General features: G+C 33.3%; 1 long non-coding RNA gene across 1 annotated transcript in view; it reads right to left on the reverse strand.

The window, feature by feature from the left end:
- Window positions 1–4,452, reverse strand: part of LOC117151534 — a 21,869-nt gene extending 17,417 nt beyond the window's left edge. Inside the window, exon 1 of the long non-coding RNA XR_004461530.1 lies at window positions 4,148–4,452. This is a non-coding gene — a long non-coding RNA (uncharacterized LOC117151534). The remainder of the gene's footprint in view (window positions 1–4,147) is intronic.
- Between the last annotated feature and the right edge of the window lie 7,954 nt (window positions 4,453–12,406).

Consider the following 12,406-nt stretch of genomic DNA (forward strand, 5'->3'; position numbering starts at 1 on the left):
TGGTGGGTAACTGCTGGTACAAGCGGAAAGGGGGCGATTCTTTGCGAAAAAAGAAGTCGAAAATATGGAATAAAAATTAAAAAAAAAAATTTTTTTATTTTTTTAAAAATCTACAGTGAGATCCGTTATAACGAGACGCGGTAAAGTGCACGCGTACCGTGCGAAAATTCAAAGTCGATTTTCTCGAAAACAAAGCCTCGAACGAAAAATTTTTATTCTATATTTTCGACTTCTTTTTTCGCGTAGAATCGCCCCCTTTCCGCTTGTACCACCAGTTACCAACCACCCTGTATATAAGGGCTGGACTCGCTTATTTTCCAAGATATTCGCGAAAAACTGCTGATACGAGTACCGTAAATTCTGCCTTTAGTTATGCGTCTGCATGGTCGCCGGCTACTTATCTTCTGTTTGTAAACAAGAGTCGAGCAAGCTTAAAGGTCTTGTGCACAACATACTTACATGTGCGAGGCTACGAGAGTCTGTTATAACTTTGTAACTTATAACTCAATCAGAATATCATCAATGTATTGGGTTTAGGTTTGGGTTAGATTTTTCAATCCGCTTGTGTGAATTAATAACGAACTAATTATAAAAATAACAGGCATGTGAAATAATTGATACTATTTCATAAAATAGAGTAATCGTTATTCTAACATTTTATCTAATCCAAGCCGAAACCCAAAATGTTGATGATTTTCACTTCTAAGTGAGTTATAAATTAATAATATTATAATTACAATAATTAATTAATTAAAGTATTATAATAAAACATTTCTTGCAGTTACGCACATGTAGTTGTGCACAGGGTCGTTAAGCTCACTCGATTCTTGTTTATAAACAGAACATAAGTGGCCAGCGACCAGCAGCCAATAGTGACATATACGTTGCCACAGATGCACATCTATCAACAGAAATATACTTATCAACAGAATGTTGTTGTGTCCACAATTCTTCTTGTAGTTTTTGTAGTTTCTTTTGATTTCACCATTTGTTATTTCATGTGTATGTATAAAAATATGGTAATATGCAGTAGTCAGTTATTTGCGTGGAAAATGTGTATGTGATTTTTGTGCATATGTGATTTTTCTATGGATATCCATGGATGGAATGATCATGGTGCGCGCTGTGAAATGTGTTTAAACATTGTTTATATGTGCTTTCATTTATTAATTATTTACGGAGGCAAAAATTAGAGGGAAAATTAATCGTCTCTACTCGAAAATTCCATGAGCCGGTTTTCGATATACTGTTATGGATTTTAATGAGTAGACAAGTATAATATTTAATGTACGATTTTTCTTACAAAACGTCGCGCAGGGTGATTTACGTTTTCAAATCTGGTAATCTTCGCTACCTTGTACGAGCTAAGCTGCTGCTCATGTATCGTTCGATTTGAGGATCCCTGTGCACCCCGCTGCTTAGCCTGACCCACTTCCGCTCATGTAAGAAGGTTTGCTCGTGCACAGAGATATTTCGGTTAATTTTTAATTGTCAATAACTAAAAAATAAAGCCGAAAATGCAAATTGCTTATTCTTGATTTTCATTATATTTTAGTTTCAAGAATCACCCTTTTAATTTTTACATCTATAGTCGAACACCCTGTATATGAAAAAAGGTTGTTGAAAATGTTGAGTTTTATAACATATGCGAAAATCATAGACATCAGAATGTGGTTAACATTTATACAGTTTTACTGAAGCTTTAAAATAGATTGTAAAGGGATATAAATTTAACGATCATCACAATAATTAATAATAAAGTAGTTTGAAATTTATAAACTATATAAAACTTGGAAATTCATCTCAATAGCTCTATAGAAATCATACTGGTTTTCACGTATTTTATTAGAATGTGTACAAAGCTGTATGAAAGGTACATTTCAAAGCGTCGGTCACGTCGGAAAAGCTGAGCGTGGATTAGCTTCCATTTTGTTTTAATCAAGCGACAGCCTCCTAGAAATTCATTGACACCACGGTCGATGAACTTTCAACGTGAGCAAAGTGCAAAATTAATTTGATTATAACAAATTTAACTTTCATTATACTGTATGTTCTAAGTTTCTATTAAGAATACATATTGCCATATATAAACAATTTTTAAAATTTTCTATTGGTCGCTGTTGACATAAACGTTGACGATATGCAAAGAAAATTATTTTTTCTGTTTCGATTTATTTACTCGGAGAAAGACGTGTAAAAATTCTTCTACCACTAATTAAATATTCTTTCATAAAATCTTTTATTTTTCCCTTTCTATCACGAAACATAATAATCTAGAATAGTTTACTATTCGCCTGATTTTTATAAAATTAACTAACGTAACGTTATCATAGTACTTTATATTTTTGAATTTGTGCATGTTAATTAATTTTTCCTTAATTCCAAACTTATCTTAATTTATGGCTGGACCGAAGTTTCGATAAGGACTTTGGCAAAACGCTTGAGCGAATGTCGTGAATTGAAAGTCGGTAGCCAACGACTCGAAGTTGCCGAGTTCTGAAGCATCGATGATAGGACTATTTAGAGTCCTTTGAGGATACGTAAGACAGCTCAGTAACGACAAGCAACCTAACGTTCCATCGCCAAAGAATAGAAACTTTGTTTAAAGGATCTGGCCACGAAGTTGCATTTTGGTAAGCGGACGATGAAAGACGGCATGGTGTCTATCCCAGAACCTCGAAAAAGGGAATATCTCGAGTATTCTATCAGTGATTATCCCTCTAACGTGCGCTAAAAAAATAACTTCAAACTAATAACTTTAAACATAAAAATTACTTTATCCATCCGTTCAAAATATTTACACAAATGTTAAAGTACATTTTCCTTCATATATCTCTTATTATCTCTATAATCAAAGCAGTCTTTCAAAGTTTGTAAACTGTATCTTTATCAACAATTTGAGATAATTATGATAATTCCCTAATTGTTAATATAATAACTAACAATTTATAGAATAGACCAAACTAATAAGGTTCATATGAAACGAAATAAAATTTAAGGAATAAAATACGATATAGTTAATAAGAAATAAAAATAACATAATAAGTAGACTGCAATTGTTTATACAAATTTATATTTTTACGAACACAACTAAAGAAGCGAAATCCATGCAGACACTTGTTTCGTCTGGTAAATATTGTAATGAGTGTTATACCTTGAATATCTTATATATTTTTTGATATAATACGCATTCTATGCATTCTTGCCTCTCTGAACGTTCCACAAATGCGTAACGGGAAAATCTACAATTTAAATTATAGAGTTTCGATTAGACTGTCGATTGTGTCGAACGTGATTCTAAACTTAGTATCGGTTCGTTCCAGCCTGTATGATTTAGTGACGCGAACTTGCTTGTGTAGGACAGTTGTACGAATGTCCCAATTTTTTCCGATCAAACGTTGTCAGTATATTCTATAGGTTAAACCAAGGAAACTGTACATAAACATATGTAGTCGGGAGCATTGTTGAAGGAATTATAACGAAAAAGCGATCTATGAAATGTGACTTTATAATACAAAAATGTGTGGTACAAAATATGGATAGACGCCAAAATAATTTACTTGTAATTCCCCATGAGAATTGATCGTAAAAAGTCTACCAAATAAAAAAGAAAAAAATTTGAATAAATCAGGAATATTTACATGTATTGCAATAGTAGTCACAAGGCATTGCAATGCTTCTTCAATTCCAATTAAAACTTCGTTTCAAAAAATTCAGCATTTCTGTCAATAGAGCATTGGAAAAATTGAATTTATTACTCCTTAACGTGCTCGTTTATCACTTGCTAAGTTGAAACCGTAAAAGCATAATACCTATAATAGCTTTTATAATAATATAATAAGCGTAGTATCGAGGGAAACCCCTGAGCAATTAAGAAGGTCCACTTGACCATGGGTCATCCACGTTGTGGAACGTGTGCGTGCCAGGTATACCGGAGCCATGGTATAAGAGGTAGCCGTTAGTGAGTTGATGAGGGTAAGGTCAGTGTCACGTCGGAGACACAATAAATCACGAAGCCGATTGATCGCCGGTGATCTCCTCGCGTCACAGTTCGAACGTTTCACGAATAAGGTGAAGAAATTGAACTTTGTATATGATAATATAATTTATTATGCAAATCCAGCAGAGTGATGGCTCAAAGTGTGACAAGAGATTGCTTCAAAATGTTTCAACAGACTGGGGCGAGCGCTTATTTTGGAGGGTTTTTATACTGAGGTTTTAGTTCCTCTGGAGGGGTTATCGCCTGTATCTCAGAGACGCCTATCTGTTCATGATTAAATACTTGGACGCTATAACCGCAACATTTCCAATAGAAACTGGCATATCCCAAGGCAGTGCTCTTCGGACCTCTGCTGTTCACCATCTACACTGCCGATTTACCAACTTTAACAGAGATAACTACAGCGACATTTGCTGATGATACAGCCTTATTAGCATCCCACTCAGACCCGATAATTGCCTCTTTAACTCTCCAGCGAGGTCTATGGAAAAGTGGTTGCACAAATGACGCTTCAAAATAAATGAAAATAAATCCAGTCATATAACCTTCACGCTGCGAAAACAATCCTGCCCACAGGTGACCATAAATAATATTCCAATTCCAAACAAAAATACATTCTGGACAGAAGAATGACATGGAAACAGCACATCTTAGATAAATCCAAGCAACTGAAATCAAAACTAAAAAAATTCTACTGGCTCATTGGCAAACGCTCCAACTTAAACATGCAGAGTAAAATAATGCTATATAAAGCCATATTAAAACCTATTTGGACCTATGGGATCCAACTATGGTGAACAGCGAGTAATTCCAACATAGAAATTCTCCAACGAATCCAATCAAAAACTCTAAGATCCTTGATATCCAAATAAAAAAAAAATGTATACGATCCTGATATAGAAGACCTGTTTTATTTATAATTGTCTTAATTTTTTTCGTTAATTATATAATTATAAATTCGAAATGATGTATTATCCAAACTATGTGCAAGCATACTGCATTTAATATATAAAGCATATCTGGTTTAAAGCAATAAATAAATAAATAAATAAATGAATTAATAAGTAATTAAATGTAGATATATAACTTTATATATATTAAAGGTACTATGTACCTTCAAAGATGAAATATGCCAGGCAGCGTATATCTGAATAACCAAATCATGGACTTTAACCTGATTTAACTTTATGATCCTAGAGTCAATTGCCAATTTGATAGATATAAATTACGTTTAAAGTTTAATAGTCACTAATCTTCTTTTAAACGAGAGATGTTCAACATTAGATATAGATTGTATTCGTTTTAGATGCTCTTAATGAAACACTATTGAAAGACTAATCTTGTCTTCATTCGTTGCTTTTGTTTAATAGTTTTATGCTTAATATTTCTATATTTTTCTAATCTAATTAATAATTATTCTATATTCTTTAAATCCTTATATTTTTCTTACTTATGGTCAATTAATTGCCAATTTTTTTCAATTCGAACGAATTAAATTCTTGTACTCAAATTAGTTGTAAAAATAGTTCTGCTCTTAAAGTATATAAATCTAAAAACTTTAACACAGCTATAGCTTTGTCAATAATGTCAATTTTAATAAAGAATTTAACAAATTGCATAATTACAATATAATATGCAATACGATGAAATGTGTGATTTAGTATAAAAAATTCATGTAACCATAAGGGAATATACAGTTTCGAATTACTTCAACAATTAATAATATTATCTTGTTTGTATTTCATAAAAAAAAGTTTTGCTAATTACTGTTATTATTAACGCGTGTCGGATTTCGCCTGTTGCGCTGTGTCATAGCCGATACAGATATCTTACATTTATTCAGAACTGTATGAATCAGAATTGTATTAACAAATATGTTACTGCTGCGAGTTTTACATCTAAACGTAGATTCCACTCATTTAGGCAAAGACTTCTTACTTTTAGCGCAGTCAGAAGATAATAACAAATATATTTAGCTTGTTTAGGCCAATTAAGGGTCGAGAGTGTATATTAATGAGGTATCTTCATGCTTGGTACTGCACGCACCTGAGCAAAAACTGTTTTTTGGTTTCGAGTTCGAGATCGTTACGTTCGATCAAACGTACGATTTGATTATATTCGATTTTCAGATCAAACATTATTTTATTTTCTTAAAAACATATTTTTGTTCGTAAAAAGACTGTTGAAGCGGTTACCACTTCTAAGAAAACTCTACATCTGGTCTTTTTAGTTTTCTCAAGCACTGAAGCCATCGACAGCGCGTAAACAAAAGACTGCGACGAAGTCAGACCATAAACAGTAGACAGGCGACGTTGGCATCGGGGTTTTCAGTTATTGGGTAACACAGCTAGCGTGCGGATCTGGACCAGCTCAAATTGTATTCTTACTTATAATTACACTTCTATTCAAAAATATTTTCTGCCTTACAATTTATGCACGTGTTCTCTCTGTTTACACATCGGATAACCTCAACAAAGACAAATTTATTTTGTTGCTTAGTAGCAGTTTTTCTCTCGCTGATATATGTAGGAATGTTATATCATTACACATATCGTGTGTATTCAAAAGACATTATTGAAAAGATTAAGATGGCAAATTGTGAAGAGGAACAATTTTCAAGCGAGGAAAATCTAACGCTGGAAGAATTAAGAAACAAGCTTGCAGAGATGAATCTACCAATATCTGGTGCAAGATCAGTGTTGGTTGCCAGGGTAAATCGAGCGTGTAGTGCTGGACAACCAAATCTCAAAGAGCTAGAAAGATTCACGGTGAAAGGTTCACGGAGAAGCGAGGTTCGGGGACCATACCAAAAACTAAGAGTGATCGATATGAAGACGAAAATCTCGAGAAGCTTAAGACGAAAGAATTAAGAGAACGTCTGGCTAGTGCGGGGTTAGAGACGAGAGGAAGAAAAGCAGAATTACGTAAGCGACTACAGGCGGCCATGGAAGAAGAAGATGCGTCGTCGGAAGACGATGAAGAAGACGAAAGAGATGTATATCAGAGTTGTGACAAATGCTGTAGAAAAACACGTGGGCAGAGTGCAATAAATTATAAATGCAAGCCATAAGCGAAGTATTAAGAAGACACCGTTTGAACTACTAATCGGAGTACAAATAAGACTTAAGGGAGACCAAGAATTAAAGCAACTGATAGACGAAGAACTGGTGAATATTTTTGAAGAAGATCGCACGAAGATGAGATTAAAGGCCAAGGAAAATATTGCAAAAATCCAGGAAGAAGACAAAAGAACATACAATAAACGTGGTGAAACTGCCACGAAATATAAAATTGGTGATTTAGTGGCAATGAAACGTACTCAGTTCGGAACAGGTACAAAGTTACTATCAAATTTTTTGGGTCCATACAAAGCAATATCGGTAAAGGGCAAGGACCGTTACGAAGTCATCAAAGTGGGTGAACAAGAAGGACCGCGGAAAACAAGTTCCGCAGTTGATCATATGAAGCCATGGGTTAAACCATTCGAATATGACGAGGATACTGAAGATGATGACGATTTTGAAGACAACGAAGGATAATCGTCATCCATTGAGGTTGATAGTCGATGCAGAATAGCAAGAAATCAGGAGCACAAGAGAAATTAGTAATGATGGGCACATCTGAGGGCAGATGTGTTTATCAGAATGGCCGAATTGTGGGATAGTGTGACATCAGGGAAGAACGTGGCGTGAGGGGTAATGTTTTAAAAAAAAGTGAGCATGGGAAACATTGTAACGAGAGTTGAGAGAGTCAGAGTTGAATTTATCGTTGTCGTGTGAAGATCGCCGTGTTGTATCGTAGAAGTAGTGAGTAACGAATACGTGAAACGGGGTTTTAGGTTCGATTTCGTGTGAGTGCAAACGATATTGTATTAATCATATTGTTACCTACAATCTAATAATATAACATTCCTACATATATTTATTATCTTGCTGAATTACATGTAACTAGTGTCACATCCCACGCCCCGCACGATCCGTATCGCGAAAGTAAAATTGGTAATTTCTTTCAAATCGAGGTAATTTAAAACGTTTATTTGAAACCGTGTTTACAGTATTTGAAGTGAAAAGCAGTTAGAGCCGCTAAAAGCTATATCTTGCGAGAATTTGTCTAACTATGTTTTTATATTTATCTAATTATGTTTTTATAACGATATTAAGACAATTTAAATTGTAAACAAAGTCGGCAGTTTGAACAAACGTTGGGGATTTTCAAGAATATTTTCAAAAGAAAGACCTCAATGTTTTTTCATCTCCGACAGATATAAATAAATGTAGCGACTCAGAGAAGTCAATAATAATTACCGTTCGTCTACCGAAGAGTTAATTACCATTTGTTAACCGAAGAGGTTACATCCAGTCTGTCAATCAATTGTCAATATAGAAATCGAGTAAGATTCGAATAAATCGTTGCATATTGATAATTTATTTCGAACAACTTTAATCCTTTCCCGTGCCAGTATTCCCGCACATAGCAGGTTAGCCGAAAGTAGAACTTATTGCCAGTTGCTTTAAACGCTATTTAACGCTAGCCGTTTCGTATCATCACGTTCAAGCAAACGCGGCAATTAAATAGAACGTAACAATTAAACTATGTACAGAGTAGTTGGTAACTGGTGGTACAAGCGGAAAGGAGGTGATTCTACGCGAAAAAAAGAAGTCGAAAATATAGAATAAAAAATTCTTTTTTTATTTTCTTTTTTTTTAATTTTTCCATCGAGACAACGATCTACAGTGAGACGTGATAAAGTGCACGCGTACCGAGCGAAAATTCAAAGTCGATTTTCTCGAAAATAAAGCCTTAAACGAAAAATTTTTATTCTATATTTTCGACTTCTTTTTTCGCGTAGAGTCCACCCCCTTTCCGCTTGTACCACTCTGTATATTATAACATGTAACGATATTCTAATGACATGTAACGTTGACCATATATAATTCTCGTATTCATATACATTTAGATTCCTAATATCTTTATAAATCTTATCTGCTTGGATTTTTGACTCCAGAATTCTTAATAGCTTCTTCCTTATTGACTCTACTAGTATGAAATTTTTTAATAGACAATTATGTCCACTTTTATGTGGTATTTTTTTTTATAAATGAAATACCAGTTCTGTCGTTTCCTCTTCCATTGTTAACACATAGCTCATAGAGTACCTTGATATATTGCCTGGGAAATGCATATATCGGTTTTACTTTGTTGTATACATTGCTAGTGACAGCATCCTCTTAGAGAATACATTTTGGATATTTTGCAGCTTGTCAGATATATCGTAACCCGTAAATATGTTGGGCGTACATAAGAGCGAGATTGATACAATTGCGTCGCATAATTTACATTTTCCCCAGTTATAAGATTTTTCTATAATAAATGATCTCCAAATTGTCCAAAGTACAATTTCTTGCTTTTGGTACATAGTATTGTAACTAGCTTTGCCAAAGGTTTCCCACGAGGAGAAAAGGACTCCCAAATGAGGCTATTACCGAACTCCTTCTCACGCTTTTCCATTAATTTTCAGTGCTCCTCATGTCCGCTACTTATGTAGTACTATTACATGATCCCCCTTTTTGGGTCTGGATATCCAGATCCCACGTTATTATATCATCGGTAAATATTAGAATAGTTTCCATTTTATTTTCCATATCTTCTATTTTTTAATTCCATCTGTCTGTAGATGTCTTGTCTTCATAAAAAATTCGCTGCTTTGAAAGAATGATAAGAATTAAGATCAGAAATTTTAAAAAGGGCAAATCCTACTACAACAAAATATACAAACAGTCAAAAAGATTGGTAAGATATTGGTACTGAGAACGAAAAAAATGTAATAAAACCTAATAATAAGAGAAAAATTCGTAGAAAAAATTGGAAAAGTCTACCAGTGTTCAAACTACGAAACATACAGTAAGCAGATACTACAATTTGTCTCGTTATTAAGATGTCGCGCGATGAGGAAGAGGCTTTCATACTACGTCACTAAATTCCTTTATATCTACGTCTCGCTATTGACAATGTTAACGCGAGTCGTCATGACGAAAATGTTACGATGACTGCTGCGTGCGTATTGTTAGCATCAAAGCGTCTAATACGCATTCATAAAGTGACGCTTTATGTATAATGGGCCGAAGAGTTCATAAAACGTCTGGACAACTATAAAGAAAATTCGATGCTAACAAAACAGGATCTCACTCATCAGTAAGGAGTATTGGGAATTCCGTACCGAGATATGTAAGGTAAGAGAAAGATTAGGTACAAATTAGTGCTCAAAAATAGAAAAATGGCTACAAGATAAACAAACAAAAGCAAACTCGAGTAAATGCAACCATATTACATTTACACTAAGAAAACGGAAACCAACAAACATCCAATTGAATGGTACGCACATAACACAAACAAGGCAAGTTAAATACCTAGCACTCCACTTAGACACGCAACTTACATGGAAACAATATAATAAATAGACAAAATACGGATAAAAAGAAGACAGATGTACTTGCTAACTAGTCGAAACTCTAAACTCAGCATAGGAAATAAACTAAGAATCTACAAAACGATAATAAAACCAATTTGGACGTACGGAATACCACTATGGGGAACAGCAGCAATAAGCCACATAAATAAACTAGAGTCGCTACAATCGAAGATACTGAGAACAACAGTCAACGCCCCATGGTATGTCAGAAACGAGGATATACGCAAAGACTTAAAAATACCAACGATCAAAGAAGAAATTGGCAGGTACGCAGTAAAGTACAAGGAAAGAATGGCAACACATCCAAACCAGCTGGCTGCCGAAGCGAGCAAAACTCTGACAGAAAGAAGGCTAAAAAGAAAACACCACACTGACCTCACTAAAGAAATAAAATAGGCAAACTCGAAGATGGTATCCTGCTGGGAGTAACCATCCATATGTTATTTAGCAATTAAGATAGAAAAATTTATCAAATGTCCAGCTGGACAAATTGTTAAGTACAAATTAAATAATAATAAAAAAAAAATTTTCTTACATGGAACTATACACATATATTTTAGTGTATCAATCGATCTATGTCGGTATTCCTTATAAAAAGGTATTAATTTATTTATATCGAAGAACTATTAGTTTGGCAGATATTTGTAATATTTTGTGAAATTAAATAGATGAGAGACAAGAAAAGACACGAAACGGTATTCTTCGTTTGCACTGTTTACATTGTTCTTGTCTTTCATACGTTAAATCTGATAATTTAAAGTTAAAATTAAACTAGTTACTAATTAGAAATTAAAGTTAAACTAATAAAAGCTAAACGATTTTTGTTCAAACATTTTTTCCATGACTTTAATCCCTCGTAAGATGAATATTAGAATTACCGTTTTCAGTTAAACGAGACATCTATCGGAACTTAACTAAAGAAGAATTTAAAAAAAATGGTAGTGAAAGTAGATTTAAAAAACTACTCGTTAATATTTACATTTACATTTAATGAAATTAATAGATATGGTAATGAGTTATTTCTGTACATACATATGTACATTACTTCCTTTCAGTTTTCCTTTATTTATCATAATCTTTTTTCTCATCCCAATTGACTACTTTCACTAAAAACAATTTGCTTCTGTTCTTAGCTTTTACCTTATAAGCGCTGGTAATTTTTCCATCTATTTACTTCCAACTTCCTGTGTTCTTTTTATAAAATAAAACCTGCTTTATAAACATAATATTTCTAAGAGTATTTCAAAGTGATTCTTCGAAATATGTATTATTGTTTAGAAATACAAATAAATAAAGGAAGTAAGAGAATTAAAGAAACGCATTATACTACTTCTTCTAAAGAATCATGTTTCTAAAAAATTAATTTAAAAATTACTGGAATATCTATACGTGATACGTAAAATTTAACGTGAATCTTCGTTATACATATTCAATGCCTATCATCTCTACGCATAATAAATAAAAAGCTAGTTTTACTGCTAAAAGAAATAAAAGCTTCTAGTTAAAATAAAGATACATGTTGAATTATGAAAACTTCGGAAACGAAATTGCGATTAAAAATTTGCTAAAAATTAAAGTCTGTAAATAATTAAAAACAGCCATAAACAACATTTCTATATTACAATCATCCTTTCATTCCATCCTCTCTCCTCGAATAATCAAAAGTTCGATTAACCATAAATATATAATATAGCAACGAGCAAGAAAATGTTTACAATCGATACTTCCACGAATATGTATTGGTAACTTTTATGCTAAATATGTTGTATCCTATTGACAATAGTTGTCTATTCTATGATATACATATAACTTACCTAGATCTCTTTATTTCTCATATCAAATATAACTCCGTTTTATAAAATCATGTCTTCTTTGTATCGTTCCTCTTTTAAGTTTCCTTTTGTATAACATTGTCCATATATGTAATAATTAGATCA

Source organism: Bombus impatiens, unplaced genomic scaffold (assembly GCF_000188095.3).
Source record: "Bombus impatiens unplaced genomic scaffold, BIMP_2.2 scf_0261, whole genome shotgun sequence".
Lineage (NCBI taxonomy): Eukaryota > Metazoa > Arthropoda > Insecta > Hymenoptera > Apidae > Bombus > Bombus impatiens.